We start from the raw sequence: 18894 nt of genomic DNA on the forward strand, positions 1-18894 counted from the left end.
TTATGTTTCCAGGTGGCAAAACATTCTTTTAAAAAAATTTCAGTGATATCAACATGGTAGAGTAGGATGGTCTGCTGACTGCATTTCCCAAAGTCAGCCATGGAGAAACCACAGGAAGCAGGAACCCGAGATATTGTCAGGGAGGAAGACAAAACCTCTACCAACTCTAGGTCCTTCTGGCTGGGTACAAATTAAACTGACATGAGACAGAATAACAAGAGAAAATCAAACAAGGCTTTATAACACATATACATGAGAGAAACCCAGGAAACTGAGTAACTCGCCAAAATGGCGGAGGCTGTTCTCTTAAATGCTATCTTCAGCAAAAGAGGAAGGAGGGTGTTGGGGGTAGTGGTTTGGGGCTTCAAAGAGAAGGAAGGCAATTCACATGGAAATGGAAAAGCAAATGTTTGGTAAACAGAACTTTGATAAGAATGGGCTTAGTAAGGATCCTCATAGTCTACCAATTCCCAGAGATATCTGTGGTGATGGCTTGTCCTGAGGACAGGGCTTTTATCTTAAATTCTTTTTAAGGTGGGAGGGAGGGGGGTCAAAGTTTCTTTCAGAGTCTTTTATTTTTAAAAAGAGACACATTTTGAGGTGGCCAATTCTGATCCCCCACATATTAATGATGACGACAACAAGAAGAATAAAAACGATAACAAAAATACAACCAGAGGAGCTCCTGGGCACAACAAAGGCTCTCTTGAACCAGAGACTGTGTGTAGAAGGGAAGGGGTTGCAGCCTGGGAGACAACCAGGAAACTCCTATAAGAAGGGGGGCTGGAAGAATGCTTTACTTTCTGCCCTTACCTCTGTCTTTTGCTGCCATGAGACAATGTGACCTGTCCCATTGCCATGTTTGAAACAAGAACCCAACATGGTGCTGCTATGAGTCAGGTCACACCAAGATAAGTGAAAGCCTTGCTGGGGTGAAGAGCTGAAGAAACCAGGTATAGACTCATCAGAACTTCTTAGACATCCACTCTTCCACATTCTCCCCTCCAAACTTCCAGGACTAATCCATTTAACCTTACAAAACAGCCTTCTCCCACTGCCATTTGTTTCCAAGAGGTTAGATGAATTCCTGAACCGCAGATTTTCCTGCCGTGGTAGCTGTGAAAGGGAGTGGTATGTGATGCAGTGCTCTGTCTGGGGGTTCATAATCTCCTCCTTCCATAAGCTCATCCAGCAGGTCAAGGACTAAGGACCGGGCTTTTGCTTTCCCCAGCTGACGTTACCACTTAGACTATCTGATAGTCCCAGGGGAATATTATCTGGCCAAAGTAAATACACCTGAGGAGCAAAACTACTATGAAAAAGCTACAACTAAATGACATATATTACCTGCAGTGTAATAGGAACAGATGGATCAATAATTGTTTAAAATAAGTATATACATAACAAACATACTAAAAAGGGTAAGCAAAGAAAACAGACATGAAGCAGGAATCAGAAATCCTAAAAGAAGGAAAAAGTGAAAATGCTGGGAGAAAGAGCAGGGTAGCTACAGCCAAAGAACAGAAGCATAAAGTGTAAAGAGGGTCAGAATGAGGAGCTCCCCCAGGAGGCAGCAAGCAAAGATGATGACAGGACACATAAGAGAAAAGCTGAGATTTGTGGAGGCAGAGGAAGTGACAATAAGGAGACAATGGAGGGCTGTGGTCTGAATGAATGTGGCCCCTCAAATCCATATGTTGAAAACCTAATGCCCAAGGTGATGGTATTAGGAGATGGGACCTTTCGGAGGTGATTAACGCCTTCATAAAATAGAATTAGGGGCTTTATAAAAGAGAACCAGAGCAATCCCTTGTGAGGACACAGTGAGAAGGTGCTAGCTTTGAAACTGGAAGAGGGTCCTCATCAGAATGCAACCATGCTGCTGCCTTGATCTTAGACTTCCAGCCTCCAGAACTGTGACAAATAAATTTCTGTCATTGGTAAGCCACTCAGTCTGTGGTATTCTGATATAGCAGCCAAAACAGACTAAGACATGGAGTCTGAGAAAAACAGACATGGAAAGATTTTATCCAAGTTCAATCTGATTCAAAAGCTTTTGCTTTTATCACATACTATACTGTGTCAAAGCAGAAATAATTTCTCATAAAGAATGTGTTTTATTAATTTATTCTTTCTGTGCACCTCTAACCCCTAATTTTCACTATGATTAGTACAAAATTAACATCCAAAAGTCAAAAGGTCATAACGTCTTTATAAAAAACACAAAATGAACAAAAAAAATCTTAGTTTTCCAAAAACACTGACACCACTCCGAACTGAATTTCAATCTTTGTCAATGTACACAGAAACATTTTTAAATGATATAATCATTTATATCATTGTTCTACCTTTTCCCCCACCAAATTTTATATCTTCATTCCCATTAGTGTATTTGTCACTTTTAGTGGCTCTTTGATATTTCATCTTTACAGTATATCATAATTTCCTTTATCATATTATTCTAGGATATTTGTCTTATTTCCAATTATTCATTATTGTAAATGAGACATTTGTGAATAAATTACAATGATACTTTGCTTTTAGGTTATGCTATCAAAATTATTTGATTCAAAAGATGAGAATAACTCTAACTTTTTTGCAAATTGCCCTACAGAAACACCAAATCTATTTCCAGTGTGAACAACAGTGTATACGTGTACCTATTTCTCCACACCCTTGTCAGTGCTGCACTTCGTCATTTAGTATATTTTATTAGTTGACTAGGTATGTGATGGCAACTCAGGGAAAGGCATTTTAAATTGTTGGCAACATTGATACACACTGGCTTTAGGCCAGTGGTGACTTTCAAATACAAAAACCATACTGAAAGTTTATCAACCAATTATAGAAGAAATAAACATTAAATGAAAGAACTAAATGCTGAAGCCTTCCTTTCAGTATTTACTATTTCAATCGTTAGCATGTCCTGAAAACTAGAGTGATAAACTGCCAAAATAAATCTGGAATAGATGTGTTCACTTTTCCTTAATATTATAAATAGCAAGCAATAAAACTTCATCTACATGACTGATATAAAAAGAGAATTACAAAAAAATTTCACAAATTAATAAATGTTGTGCCTATTATAGATATAAGGCCAACTTTTAATCAAATTGACTTTCAATTAACAGTTAAAAACATACAGACCAGAAAATGTGGAATGGATGAATCTTGAGGACATTATACCAAGTGAAATAAACCAGTCAACAAAAGACAAGCATTATATGATTTCACTTATATGAGGTACTTAGAGTATTAAAAATCATATAGACAAAAAGTATAATGGTGGTTTCCAGGGGACAGGAAGAGGGGAGAATAGGAGTTACTGTTTAATGGGTAAAGAGTTTCAGTTTTACAAGATGAAAAGAGATAGGTGGATGGATGGTGAGTAATGGTTGCACAACAAACTGGCTGTATTTGAATGCACCACTGAGCTGTACAGTTAAAAATGGTTAAGATGGTAAATTTTATGTTATATCTATTTTACCACAATAAAAAAATAAATTACAAAAAACCCCCAAAACAAGAAATAGACCAATTTCCTTAGAAAGCTATGACTCTTGACACCACTCTGAATCTGACAAATTCTGGTAAGAGAAGTGGAAGTTTAAAATATCTTACAAATGATAATGGATTGCCAGGATTATCATCAAAGTAGTCCCAAACAAAATTTTTTTTTAATTTTCATTAAGATTATGATAGTGTGTAACCTCGTGAAATTTCAGTTGTACATTACTGTCAGTCATGTTGTAGGTGCACCACTTCACCCTTTGTGCCCACCTCCCCTTTACCCTGGTAGCCACTAATCAGTTCTCTTTGTCTACATGCCAAAAAAAATTTTAAAAAGCAGTTTATGAAAGTAAAATGTTTCTAAGTTGAGGACATGTCCAAGGTTAAGAAATAATCATTTGGATTATTTTCAAATTTGAAAAATTATTCTATAGGCACTCTTAGAATAAAGATACATTAACAACTTATTGATATATTAGGTTACCTTTGTATTTTCATAGCAAGTTTATGAACAATCACCACCACAGGCTGAAATATTTACCATGTGCAACTCTTTAACTTATAATGATGTATAATTCACTATTAGGATCTATGATGTGGAAGCCACTATGATAAGTGACTTCCAGAAAAAAATTTCCCTAGAGTTTAGACTACAATACATAAGCTACACACACATATACACAGACACATACAAAAGAGCCATAAGAGAAGACAAAGTGCTGTAAGAGTTCAGAAGAGGGAGCAGTCACTTTGAGCCAGGAAAGATTCTGGAAAACTGAATAAAACTGAATGCATCTGACATAGACCTTAAGAGATAAATTAGTACAATTTTTGGACAGGAACAGATGCAGGACAGATATTCAGGCAGAAAGAAAGAGCCGCATGGAAGAAGAAAAGCAGAGCATTAAAGGGGAATCAAGGAAACTCAGAAAAGAGAGATTTGATGAAGATATTGAAGGATTTTGACTGTGAAGCTATAGGGGATTTCAAGGCACTGGAGGACCAATGAAGATGCCTAAATTAGATGCTGGAGTGGAGTATGTGAGGATAGTGAGCTAAGTAATACTACTGGATTTGTACTAAGAAAGACTAATCTGGAAGCAGTTTATATAATGGACTAGACACACTCTGGAGATGGGAAGGCCAGTATTGGGGGAAAGAGTGGAACAAATAGGGATACAATTTTAGAAGTAGAATTGAAATAGCTAAACAACCATGCATGTTGAAGGCAAGGAAGAGTGAGGAATATTGGTGATTTAGGACACTCACTTCAAGCAGTTTGGCAGATTAGAGATTCTTCGCTCAAAGCCAGTAAGAGAAACATCCAAAGGGGAAAACAAAACAAAACTAAAACCACACGCACGTAAAACTGCATCTGCCAAAAACAGGATAATAAGCAGTAAGCACACTGCAAAGGCAAGGTGTCTTTGAAGGCAAACGACCTTATCAGCACTGCAGCTTCAGGGCACGGGGATATGGGAGCCGAACATGACACCATTAGATTAAGTCAGAGAGCCAAGAATAGGACTAATGTGGTTCTAGGTCAGTAGTGTTATCTACTCCCACCTGAAGCTAAAACAAATTACCTCTGGAGAAAAGCTTATTCAGTTTAATGTCTCTAAGTTCCCCTATAAATTAAGATAAACCAAACATGAGCTCGTAATAAAAAATTACTAAATCCATTAAAAAAAAACATTGTTAGGAGTCAGCAGAAACAGATTCCCACTGGCAAGCACTTCAGAAATGGAAATTATCAGAAAAAGAATATGAAATAAATATGTATTAAATATTTAAAGAAACAAAGTATGAAATCACAAAATGAGTAAACCAGAAGAGATTAAGCAAATATTACCAGATTTGAGTAGAACCAAACATAATTTCCAAAAATAAAATTTTTGTATCAAAGATAGAATGGATATGCTAAGGTGGTTTAACTACAGCAGAAGCGAGAAGTAGTAAAACAGAAGAGAGATCTCAATAAATTACTTAGAACGAAGCACAGCAATATCAGAAGATAAAAACTAAGTGAGATGTTTAAGGCTAAGAAAGGTAAAATAAGAAGATCTCATATATGTCTAGAGTTCCAGAAGGATAGAAGAGAGAAGAAAAGATATGGAAGATATGAAAAGATGATGCCTGAGAATTTTCCAGAACCGAGAAAAAGCAAGAATCCACAGAAATCATGTGCAGAATAAATATCAAACAGGATGGGAAAAAAGAGAGAAAAGAAAAGAGGAGAAAGAAAAGAAATCCACATCTAGATACTAGGTAATGAAATGACAGAACACACAAGACAAAAACTTAAAAGAAGACAAGGTGGGGGAAAAAGAGATGGCATTCAGCAAATGACATCCCAGTAGCAACAAGCACATGAAACATCCAGATTTTGGTTTCTAGTACCATTCTCCAATGCAAGGAACCAATGGTCCTTGGAAAAATGACTGATTCTAGGAATGGGCAGGAAATACATAAGATGAGCCTGGAGCATCTTGCTGTGCTAGAAGTAAGGAAGTGCTCATTGATGAAGGTATATCAAAGAGACAAGGGGCCAACTGAAAGAGCTCTTAATAGCCAAAGCTGGAACAATTTGAGAAAGTATTGGATTATATCCTGAAGAATAAAATAAATGTCCATGGGTACATGCCGATATAAAGATTTAATAAATTAATAAATAGGGGAGAAGAGACAAATCTTCCTTGCAAAAGAATTTCAGTATAATAAAAGAGCATTTTACAAATCCCTACCGGGTACCCCTCAAAACTGTCAAGGTCATCAAAAATAAGGAAAATCTGACAAACTATCACAGCAAAGAGGAGACTAAGGAGGCATGACAACTAAATGTAATATGATACTTTGGATGGGATTTTGGAACAGAAAAAGGACATTAGGTAAAAACTAAGGAAATCTGAGTAAGATAGGGATTTTAGTTAATGATGACGTATCAATATTGGTACATAATTTTAAGTGATGTATTATACTAATGTAAGATAATAGGAGAACCTCGGTATGAGACATATGGAAGCTCTCTAAGCTATCTTTCTATTTCTCTGTAAATCTAAAACTATTTTAAAAACAAAGTAATATTTTAAAAAATAAGGGCAAGAAAAACAGCATAGATAAAAGTGGGAAAGATGAAAAAAAGTAAGATGGTCTATCAGTAATCACAATAAATGTAAATGGACCAAAATTACTGTTAAACGAGTGTGATAGTTTAGATTTTTTAACAAGTCAAAATTCATCTATTTTTTTATGAGACACACAGAAGACATGAAGAGAATGAAACTAAAGAGATGTGAAAAGTTACACCAGTAAAATATTAACCAAAGGCACTCTTAAAACAGGGTATCATTAAATAATGATTTTTAAAAATTTCATTCACCAGGGAGATATATCTAAACTTGCACACGTAATAAAACAACCTAAAAATATATACAACAAATTTAATAGAACTATTGGGGAAAATGGATAAATCCATCATTTCAGTAGGAGATTGCATCATACACACACACATATGAAATGCAAGTGTCAACACACTGCAAGAAACTGGTGGTATTAAAGAGACATTCTTTGACAAGATTGCAACTAAATTAGGAACCATGACCAAAATATCAAGAACAAAACCAAAATAATTCCACATATACTCTGAAGTTAAAAATATACACCTTTAGGGCTGGCCCCGTGGCCGAGTGGTTAAGTTCATGAGCTCTGCTTTGGCGGCCCAGGGTTTCACCAGTTCGGATCCTGGGCGTGGACATGGCACCGCTCATCAGGCCATGCTAAGGCGGTGTCCAACATGCCACAACTAGAAGGACCCACAACTAAAATATGCAACTCTGTTCTGGGGGGCTTTGGGGAGAAAAAGGAAAAATAAAACCTTTAAAATATACACACACACACACACCTTAAATAACTCATGGTTCAAAATAAAATTAAGATAAAAATTAAAAGTGCTTAGAACTGATCTCTGAAAGAAGAAACAAGGCACTTTTTACATTTGTGTTGTCTTAATGGGAATGAAGGGTCTAGTGCTGAGAGTCAGGAGTCCGTAGGAGATATTTTACTGTATCTGTTTTTGTGACTTTTGAATTCTGATTGATATTACCATATTTCCTAATCAAAAGGAAATTCACAACATTTAAATAAAAATTCTTAGAATGATTAATAATGAAAATATTACTTATCAAATCCTGAAGGATGCAGCTAAAGTGAAAGAGATATGTAACCTTAACATGCTATTAAAAGGCTAATTATTAATGAAGTAGGCAACCAAATTAAGACATTAGCAAGATAGAACAATTTCTGGCAAGAATGATGAAGAAAACAAGAAAGAAGGCACAAATAATATTAGGGATAAAAATAAAGATATGGCAATATTATCAAGAAAAAAGAGGTAACTACTACTAAAAATTTAAAAAGGACATACTATAGATCCATCAGAGATTAAAAATAAGATAATACCATGAAATATTATACCAATAATTGGAGAACCTCGGTGAAATAAATACCTAGGAAAATATAAAATGCAAAAGAAGAAAGAGAACTAAACAATCTAATTTTAAAAATTGAAAATATAGTTTAAAATTTCCCACAAAGAAAACACTAAGCTCAGATAATTTTACACGTAAGTTCTAATATCTCCCAAGAGATAGACCATTTCAGTCTTTTACAAACTCTTCCAGGGAACAGAGAAAGGGAAACATCCTCTGAAACGATTTCAGAAGTCCTAATATTGATACCAAAGGAAGACAGGAATAGGAAGAGAAATAAAATTACAGGCCAACTCAGGCATGCACATAGACATAAAAATCCTATATAAATTATTAGCAAACCAAGTCCAGTAATGTATAAAAACAAAATATGTAATCACCAAGAGTCAGAGAATGCAAGGGCAGTGTAACATTTATAAAAGTTTATAAACGCCAAGAAATATCAAATTTACATGAAAAGGAAAAATACCTGAACTATAAAAATTTATGAAAACTGACTAGAAAAAAATGAAAAATGTGAATCATCCTATAATTATTAGAAAAATTTAAGTAGTAGTCAAAAATCTTTCCAGAAATGAAATATCAAGCCCAGATGGTTTTACTGGCCAGTTCCACCAAATATTTAAGAAACAAATAACTCACTCTTACACTAATTCTTCCAGAGTATAGAAAAAGAATCATTCAGCAACTCAATTTACGAGGCTAGCATAACATCCGTTAAAAAAACATTTCCAAAAAAGAAAAATTTCAGCTCAATCTCTCCAAATAATTATTAGCAAATTGAATCCTGTGGTAATAGATCAAGAAAAAACTGGATGAGACATATTGTTGGTGTAATGTTAGAAAATAACCTATAATATGATTTACTCCATTAATGTATTAAAAGAAAAAAACCTTATGATTATATCACTATACAGAAAAGTATTTTATAAAATTCCACAACACAAACTCTTAGCAAAATAGGAATAGAAAAGACCATTCTTAACCAGGTAAAGGGCATTTACCAAACACTCAGTAAATTTTATTCATTCTTTATTGTGAATTTTTAAAATAGCCCTTTTAAAATTTGGAAGAGAAAAGAATGCCTGCAACAACTACTTGTACTCATAAGTGATGATGAAAACAAAACTGTCTTTAATCATACATGTTTTTATTGTCTATAGAAAAAATGTAGAACGAATGTATGAATTATCAGAAATAATAAGAGAATTTAGAAAGGTGTTTAAATAAAAGATCAATGTTTAAAAATCATTTGTAATTTTTATACACTAGCAAAAAATTATAAAACACCATTTACAACCATAACAAATATAAGATTCTCAGAAAAAGGTTTACCAAAAGATGTGTAAAACGCTAAAGAAAAAATGATAAGCCTTTTTGAAAAACATTAAATAAGATATAAATAACTGAGAGACATATCACGGTGATGGACAGTCTCTCCATCAGTTCTCCTCAAATTGATCTACAGCATCAATGCAAGTCCAATTAAAATTTCAACAAAAGCTTTCAAACTTGACAAGTTGAATTTAAAATATACAGGGATGAACACAGTACCATGATACTCATAAAGAATAACAGGTGGTATGACATTCCATACCAGATACCAGAACCTAAAATTATTGAAACTAATACAGTGCTGTATTATCACAGAAATCAGAAAAATTTGACTAATGGAACATAATGAAGAACCTACAAAAAGCCTCATCTTGGACAGAGCTGGCAATGAATTTAGTGGGGAAATGATGAACTAGTCTAAAAATTGTGCTAAGACAGTAAGTTATTCACATGGGAAAAAACGAAATTGGATCCTTATCTTACACAGTACACAAAAGTCAATTCTCTCCATTCCCAGGTATACATCCAAAAGAAAGAAAACATATCTCCAAACAAAGACCTGTACATGAATGTCCATAGCAGCATTATTCATAATGGTCAAAAAGTGGAAACAATGAAAATGTCCATCAACTTAAGAATGGACAAATAAAATATAGTTTATACAAACAGTGGAATATTATTCAGCAGTAAGAAGGAATGGAGAACTAATACATGCTACAACACGAATGAAACTTGAAAACAAACTGAATAAAGTAAACCAGTCACAAAGAGCTCATACTGTATGACTGCACTCAAAAGAAATAGCCAAAACAGACAAATCTAGAGAAACAGAATTTAGATTAGTGGTTGCCTAGGGCTGGAGTGCTGCGGGTGCAATGGGGAGTCACTGTTAATAGGTATCAATTTTTTGAGAGGGGCCAACACAATGTTCTAAAATTAGGCTGACGGCTGCACAGCTAGGTGAATATACTAAAACCCAGGGAATTGTACACTTTAAATAGGTGAATTGTATGGTATGGAAATTATATCTCAATAAAGCTATTATTTTAAAAATATCAATGCTGAGTAGACTAGAGACCAAATGCGAAAGACAAAATTTAAAAAAATATGAAGGATGGCCTTTCGATTTCAAGGTAAGGAAGGATTTCTTAAACATTACTCAAAGGGCACTAATTTGAAAAGACTGATAAATTAGACTACAATATAATTAAGAACTCTCGTTCATCAAAAGACGCCATAAAGATAATGAAAAAGTAAGTCAAAACCTGGAAGGGGAGATTTACCATATACACAATTAACAAAAGAATAGTAACCAGAATTTGCAAAGTGTGCCAAAAAAATAAACACAAACAATCCAATAGAAAAATGAGGAAGACATGACCAGGAAATTCATAAAAAGCTAAAATTTTAATGGTAAACATATGAAAGGGTGCCCAACCTCATTAGTCACCAGAAAATGCAATGTTATTTTATTTGCAAATGCAAAATGCAAAATCACTATATTTGCAAAAATTAAGAAGTCTGACAGTACCAAATGTTGGCAAGGATGTGTATCATTGGCACTCTTACACACTACTGATTTGAGTGTAAAGTGCTAAAACCCCATTGTACACACCAGCATTCATAAAACTACATTATTACTAGAGATGGTCCAAATGTCCATCACAATTAACCGATTTCTTATCATACAACGGGATATTACATCTAGAAAAATGAATAAACTAGGCTGCACGCAAGACTATGGATGAATCTTAAGAAAATATTGAGGGGAAAATTCAAATCACAGATTACCTACCATATGCAACCATTTTTATAAAGTTCAAAAACAAGCAAAAGTAGGGGCCAGCCCAGTGGCGCAGCAGTTAAGTGTGCACGTTCCGCTTCTCGGTGGCCCGGGGTTCACCGGTTCAGATGCCGGGTGCAGACATGGCACCACTTGGCAAGCCATGCTGTAGCAGGCGTCCCACATATAAAGCAGAGGAAGATGGGCACGGATGTTAGCTCAGGGCCAGTCTTCCTCAGCAAAAAGAGGAGGATTGGCGGCAGATGTTAGCTCAGGGCTAACCTCCAACCGCCCAGCCCTCCAAAAGGAAACAAAAAAGTGGTAAAAAGGCAGGATCAGAAGGTTTGACCTCAGAAAGGTCTGAGGCGGAGGTGTTCACAGAATGGTGAGTACCTCCAGGTGAACTCCTGCTTTGACATAGGTCACAGGTCTTTCAAGACTTTTGATCCCCAGGTAGTTCATAGCTCTCTGGTCAAGTATGTCAGTCATTGGTTTGTCTGTCCATCCATCTAAACATCCATTACCTCACCAAATCATATTTTAGGGAGCTGGATGGTCCATATCTATTAATGAGCCTTCTGTGTCTATTTCTGAAGAGTTGTGTTCTCACGTTTACATGAGGCTTATCAAGGAGGCAGAATCCTCAGAGGAAATGGTTTGAGGTTGCATTCAAGAGAAGCAGTCCAAGCTCCCGACCTCTTCCTCATTGGAAATTTCCTACCTCAGTGAAAGAACGAAGAACCTAACAACAGGGGCCCTGACACCATTGTCCTGCCTTCTTTAGACATTCTTTGGCTGGCCACAGAGGTTAGAATTGGCAAGGAGAACAGTATGGAAGTGGATAACGTTTGGTCAGATATCATAACTGCTTCACACAGAGTTCAAGAGCAAGATGTCACAGAATTCAAACACATCTGTGTTTCTTACAAATGAATTACGGGTGAGTGCAAAGTAGATGGTTGAGGTATGCCTGCTAATCTCTATTGGGTATCGGGGAGGGCAGTAAAACTAACTGCATCTTCATGATCTCAAGGAAGATACAATTAAATGCCACAGGAATGAAAACCTCACAGATGGGTAAAGGTTTGAGAAATGATCCTCTAATTTCTTAGCTAGTTATGTCATGTAGAAAAGGTCAGAGTACGCCTACATACACCCCTGCAGTTAAGGGGCCTTTCTAGGTATTTTTTTTCACCTTTTATTCACTTGGTCTTTTCATTTCACCACATACAGGGAGAACTAGAGCAATTGGTCTGATGGTTTGCATATAAGGGAGATGATTAACTCGTCGTCACTATCACACAGAACCAGAAATGAGCGTACTGCACTGAGGAGTGCAAGCTGCTGCAGATACACTTATAATACCTTAATCTTTCTTTGAAGATTTTGAAAATATTCCAGGAACATAAAATAATTCAAAGTCACTACTATAAACACCAATTATCATTGTAAAGTAAGATAAATGTATAAGGTTTAAGGGATTGACATCAATGTATAGTGACCAGAAGGATATCCCATAAGTAATTTTGGGGGAAAAAAAATCCTTGGTATGTGCTATTTCTATTTACTTTTATGGAGCATGTACCTTTAAATTCTCCTTACCTCTTTCTTTTGCTTTAGATTCTGAATAAGTAGAAGTTAATTATCTAACAAGGAAGCTTTATTTATTACTATATATTTCCCATTTTAAATGTGTTTTTATGTAAATCATCTAAAATTTGTTCTCAGTTATATGTCCCTAAAACTTCAGTGAGATCTTTGTCAAGGGAAAATATTGGGAGATAACTTTCAGTGTTGGCAGGTTCAGCTTATGAAGGAAAAGGGAAAAACTTAACCCATGGCATTTTTAAAAAATAATTTTGAGGGGAAAAAGCCCTGATGAGTAGGTTTGAAGATAACAGATTTCTGTTAGTTATAATACATACTCTAAGCACATAATACATTTGTTATTGGTTTATAGTATTATATATTTTGGTACTAACTATTTTTAAAAAACTAAAATATGGGTAAAAGATATTCTTTTTGTTATATTTGGTTGTTGATCACTCCTTATGTCAAAGCCATTTATGAAGCAAAACTTCAGACTCTTATACTAGAACTTTCACTTCACCCAAATAAAATGTCTCATTTTATTTTTTAAGGAAAGGAATATATTGAATAAAATATGAACTTTTTAGATTTTATTAAATATACAGAATTGATGTGAAAGTAGATATTCAGACTTTAAGGAATGATAGCATATATATTTTTAAAAATAGCAGAATATATTAGGAAAATACTGTTGGATCAATAAAAAATAATATTTTGGAAAGGTTTAACATATCAATTTATTTTAAAGAGATTAAATTTATATCATGCGTAAAACTGTACATCTTATGTGAGAGCCTATGTTTATTATAATTTAAAAATGGAAATTCATCTAAATAGTTAAAATAAAAAGCATATTTTACTGTATATTTATATCCTATGACGTAGAATACGCCTTTTAACATTTCTTGGAAATTAGTGATTTCAAATTAAGCCAAGTGTTATAAAATTACTTTATATGTGAGCTAATTTTTTGCATAAAATTTCCTATTTTTATAAGGCTAAAGCTTTTAAAGTGTGTTCCCATCTGCCAGAGGAAAGAAAGGTAGTTGATAAAAGCAGAAAAGAGAAACATCAAGGGATGCAGGTGAAGTCCCATAAAAGTCTAGGTAAGAAATCAGGTCTTCAGATTCCTAGGGCAGCATATTTTCTATTTTTAACCTGCTGCATCTTAGGTGCAAATAGAACTTTCTTGACTCATAAGGCCTGTTTTCCATCAAATGGAAAATATTTTTAAAATCCTTTAAATAACTGAGAGATACTTAGAACTAAGAGCCAACAAATTTACCTTTAAAGTAACTCAAAGATTTCTGAGATTCAGTATGCATGGTTGGTATCTTTAAAGTGCACCAGTGCTTTGTTGTATAGTTACTACACCTAGTAACAAAAAATAAAATCATTAGCCAAGCTTGTGGCTCAGTGAAAATATCTCCTCTGCAACTTGTAAACATGAGAAACGGGCTTAAATTTTCCCATATTCCAAAAGAATAGCTTAGCTCTGGAAGGAATTCTATACAGAAAAGTAAAATGTGGTATTGTTGTTCACAACACGGCACTACTAAACTATGCGATGAACGGGGGGATGGAGCGCAACATACAGGAGACGCAAAAAAAAGTTTAATTTGGTTAGGAACATGCTACAATGGGCTTAGGTCAAGAAATAAAATATATTTTTACCTGCAAAAGAAGAGAGTACTCTAGGTAGAGAACGAAAACAAAAAGAAAAAGAAACAGGGGGAAAGTACAAAAGAAAAGCATTAATTTCCATGCCTATCTGGAGAAAAAAAACTTCAAAAGAAGTGGTAGAACATGTAATGAGTCACAAGAACTGGCAAACATTATGGCTGTATTTGTTTTCTGGGAGTAATGACAATACTACTTAAAATTCATAACTGATGTTGAAATTTCTAGTTTTATGCTAAAAGAACCACCCAAATCATCACATTGAAAATAGGCCTTGAAAAAAGTGAGTAAAAACCCACAGCAACTTGCTTTTAGGTTAAATTACAATTAAAAGGGAAAAAAGAAGGTTCATTAGCACCTTGGCTTAATTTGGAAATTTGCAAATGAAACGTCTACTACACTTAAAATGACTATGTATGAGCATTTATTTTATAGATTAAACTATGTAAGTAATTAACAGAAGCACAAAATATAAATATGTACAAATTTTCTACACTCAAATGGAATTATAAAAGTGGGACTATTCCACTTGAGAATGATGACACTAAACAGACACTGTCATCAAATAGCACTTTTAATAATCTCATCTTGAGAATGCAAAACCTAAGTATTAGAAAGCCAGCACAGATGTATCATCCACAACTCACTCTGGTGCAACATCAGGGCTAACGAACAGCAGGACTACATGTCGGGAAGACGTTATTTGCAGCATCTAGAAACACTTAAGGCTATTTTTTTGACAGTGTTTCCAGGAGTGACAGGTAACCTATTTGGCCTTGGAAGAAGAATATGATTCAGGCTGAATTCTTCTTCGCTAGAAACATTCTTCTATAAAGAATGACATTCATGTAATTGGAAAGCGGATTTTCAACACTCTCTCTACTTCCTATACTTCACCTTCCCAGGAAAGCAAAGTTTCGACCTAGGTTTTCTGCCAGATCTGTATCCACCACTCTATCCAAACATGCTGTACACACGAAGGTCACAATAGCTCACACGTTACACCAGTGCCATTCAGAAAACACTAATTACTGTGCAAACAACCATATGATTTTACATGACTAAGGCAAAGTATCCAGACGTTTTGGCTGCTTAATTAAATATAAGAAAATCTAGAACCCCTTGAAGTACCAATAGCTGAATTTTTAACAATGAGCTGGTGAAAGGAAAGAAAGCCCTGCCTCCTATGAAGGTGGACGCTGACACAGGGACGGCCTCCATCAGACCGGCCGTGGCGTGTCTTCCCTTACCACTGTGACTTCCAGCCGCATTTCTTTTCCATTACGTTTACCTTTTTTGTGCATTGTGTGCGCTTCGTGCTACTAATTCTTTAAATATAAGCAGAAACCAATGCAGAAGAATCACATGGTATGTTTTAGGTCAGTACCATGTAAAAACCAGAATCATGTTTGTAATTGAAGTGTGCAATACAAAACATATAAATAAGTCAATAATCTTACCTAAGAGAATAAATCTGAAAAAATGAATATTATTTCAGCCTTTTTTTCCCCAAGCACCACATTACAAGTGAGGATATCTAGTTTAATATTCCTGTCCTTTCATTAATTGCATAAAATAGTGTAATTTTGGGGTGATCTACTTCTAGGAATTTGGAAAGAAGCTCAAGATAAGTATCCAAACTAAAGGAAATGCACTCTAAAGCCATTAAGGCATTGGTGGTGAATATCTCCAGCACAGCATCCTCTCCAGCCAACTTGACCTTAAAGGACAGCTCTACTGTCCACGTGGGCCTCTCCAAGATACCTTAGGTGTCAGAATACCTTGTATTATGTTTAGGGTATAATGTTACCCTTAATCCACCCTACTTACGAAAGCATCTTGGATGATTTTCATATCAACACAGCAACCCTATGAGACTATGCAACAATAATTTAATTTACTATAAGAGTTTGCACTTTTGTACATGATTCGTTACTTGTTGCTTTTATTTTTCTATTCATAAACTGAATTCATCTAATATAAAAAGAAATTGTGTAGGCAAAGCCAATGCAAATAACTAGAAAAAAATACACTAACTAAAGCCATGGTGATATTACTTAGCTCTGCTTATAAAGTATATAATTGTCAATTTTTTAATAATTTAGCCTTTTCACTTTAAAATTAATTTCAAGTATATTAACACATTTGTGGAGATTTTTTAGGCTGAGGCTCTATAAGAGTTAGCATAAAAAAGGTAGTTCTTAAATATGCTCAAGAGTATATTCAAAAGTTATAAATCTATAATAACTGGCATACAGACATTAGATACTTGATTCATAACAATGATATAAAAATAAGGTTTTAAATTAAATTATAAAAGGATTTAGACTAAAATTTTAAGCATTCATCTTACAAAATATAATGTTAAATTCTCGCACCAGGTAAAACTAGACAGTTACGACATCTAGGCAAAATTAGACATCTTAGATAGTCAAACACTTAGCTACGGGCATAGTGATCCTAATTATAACACTGTTACAACAAACTAAGGGACAAAAGCTACCTAGATCAAGATCATGGATAACAACATATTTTCAAACCCAAAGAAAAAGGCTGTAAGTAAATTTAGAGATGAACAAAAAAAATTAAATGTTTCAATTACCTTAACATTTTTGATAAATATGTGAATTGATTTTTTTCACTTAAAAACATAAAATGTATTTTAAATTTGACAGTTTTGTTAACAAAAATGGTCTATGCAATTTTATACAGAGCTTTTCTAAAACCACTCTGTGATTAAAAAGCTCCATGTAACTACCTATAACTTCCACTAGTCAGTATTCACCAAGTTTCCAAGGCCTGTTACACTACTGGTAGCCTCCTACTTGCCTGTTGTACTCACTCAGTATACAGAACAGAGTGCCCTGACAGTATTTGAGACAGATGATTTATGAGATTATTTTCGTTTTTATTAACCGAAAAGGTTCAGAAACTCCTTACGTCCTCTCTCTCCCATTTAACCTCAAGCACAAGCTTGCACTTGCCCATCCACTCACTGGATCATTTCCTTCCAAGGAAGGACACACCCAAGAGGGCTCTCACCAAAATAGATCTTGTCTCCAACATAGGCTCCCAGCCATGAACTCCGGTCATGGCCAGTCAGGCTCACCTGTCAGACTAAACCTTTTTGTTACCTTCAACCTCTGGCACTTGTTTCCTTCTTAATTTGGGATTTGGATTCCTGACCTTATGCATGTTCCAAAATTAAGGTTACTACCTGTTCCCCAAAACTGTGGTTGTGATTAGATTTTTGACTTTACATAATTACATCCTTTTCACCTCTTGTTTGAACTTCCTGGACTCCTGAAGTCCTTTTCCTCACCTCTTGATCTGACTTCATTATCCGAAAACTGACCTACTTGAATTTTTGACCCTTCTAATAACTTAGCAGTCCATATTAACGCCTAGCTACCCAGGCTCCTGGTCCCCACCCTCTGCCGTGTCCTAGAGTACTGAGATTACTAGATTTATTCTCTGGCCATTTACTGAGCCATCTATCCCCCAAAGCAACCAGCAAACCCTAAGAAAGTATGAGAATGAAAATAAATACCTGCGAAGTGTTGAAACAGAAATACGTGTTGCTATGGATACAGAACTCTATTTATGACCTTAATTTTATTCTATGCAGTTCCAAAGCAAAGTAGCCAATAAGGAGGCAGAAACTTCACTAAGAATGTGATCAAAGAAATCAGAAGGTACACATTATTTTTATTAGCAGAAAATTATATAAAGGGTTTTTTGTTTTCATAAGAGATGCCTAGAATGTGGGTATATGCCATATGACAATTTCATAAATCATAAGGAAAAGAATTTTTCCCAGTTCTGTATGATTACAATTGAATGTATATAGCAAAGTGAATGTCATTAATTAAAATGTTATGCATAATACAAACCACATCACTTAAATAATCCTCTGCATTTCAATTCTACATTTTTGAAAACCACTACGTGTGTGTGCGTTCTCTACACACTTTAGAATTTTACAAGCAGCTTTACAGACTTATTTGGATCCTTATAATAAATATGTAGGTATTACCATTTTCATTAACAATAATAAAGTGGGTGCTCTAAAGGCTGGGTTAAGGTATTTGTTCTAGTTCACAAATCTTGCAAGTAGCAGTCAGGATTGGCTCCCAGGCAATCCAACTTTCCTCATCTGCTCTATGAGACAACACCATGCTTTAGTTAATTAAAGCTGCTTGCTCTAGAATTCATAGAAATTTTCCACGGAGTTTAGACTTACGTGACTGGAGCATTTTCTTAAATTTTTAATTAAATGACCATTATTCATTCTATTTTATTTTACAAATGATGGCTGGCTGGATCAATAAAAATGATTCAACTAACACGTCAATGCTAAAGAAATCTAAAATAACATTAGTGGAAAAAAACAAATGTCAGATTCTTCCACATGTTGTGATTTCTCATGTTACCTATCTGAAATAACATCATTTTATTAAAGTCTGATATTTTGCTTTTCACCTCAAATTTATTGCATCATGAATTACA

At 34.8% G+C, this 18894-nt stretch overlaps 1 protein-coding gene and 1 long non-coding RNA gene across 18 annotated transcripts in view; one reads left to right on the forward strand and one right to left on the reverse strand.

Annotated features, from left to right (window-relative positions):
* CEP112 (centrosomal protein 112) overlaps positions 1-18894 on the reverse strand; it is a 445593-nt gene that overhangs the window by 174473 nt on the left and 252226 nt on the right. The gene's annotated exons all lie outside the window — the stretch shown is intronic.
* The window catches only part of LOC139073859 (uncharacterized), a 41967-nt gene that overhangs the window by 13085 nt on the left and 9988 nt on the right, over positions 1-18894 (forward strand). Inside the window, exon 2 of the long non-coding RNA XR_011522955.1 lies at positions 18014-18080. This is a non-coding gene — a long non-coding RNA (uncharacterized lncRNA). The remainder of the gene's footprint in view (positions 1-18013; positions 18081-18894) is intronic.

Source organism: Equus przewalskii, chromosome 10 (genome assembly GCF_037783145.1).
Source record: "Equus przewalskii isolate Varuska chromosome 10, EquPr2, whole genome shotgun sequence".
NCBI classification, from domain to species: domain Eukaryota; kingdom Metazoa; phylum Chordata; class Mammalia; order Perissodactyla; family Equidae; genus Equus; species Equus przewalskii.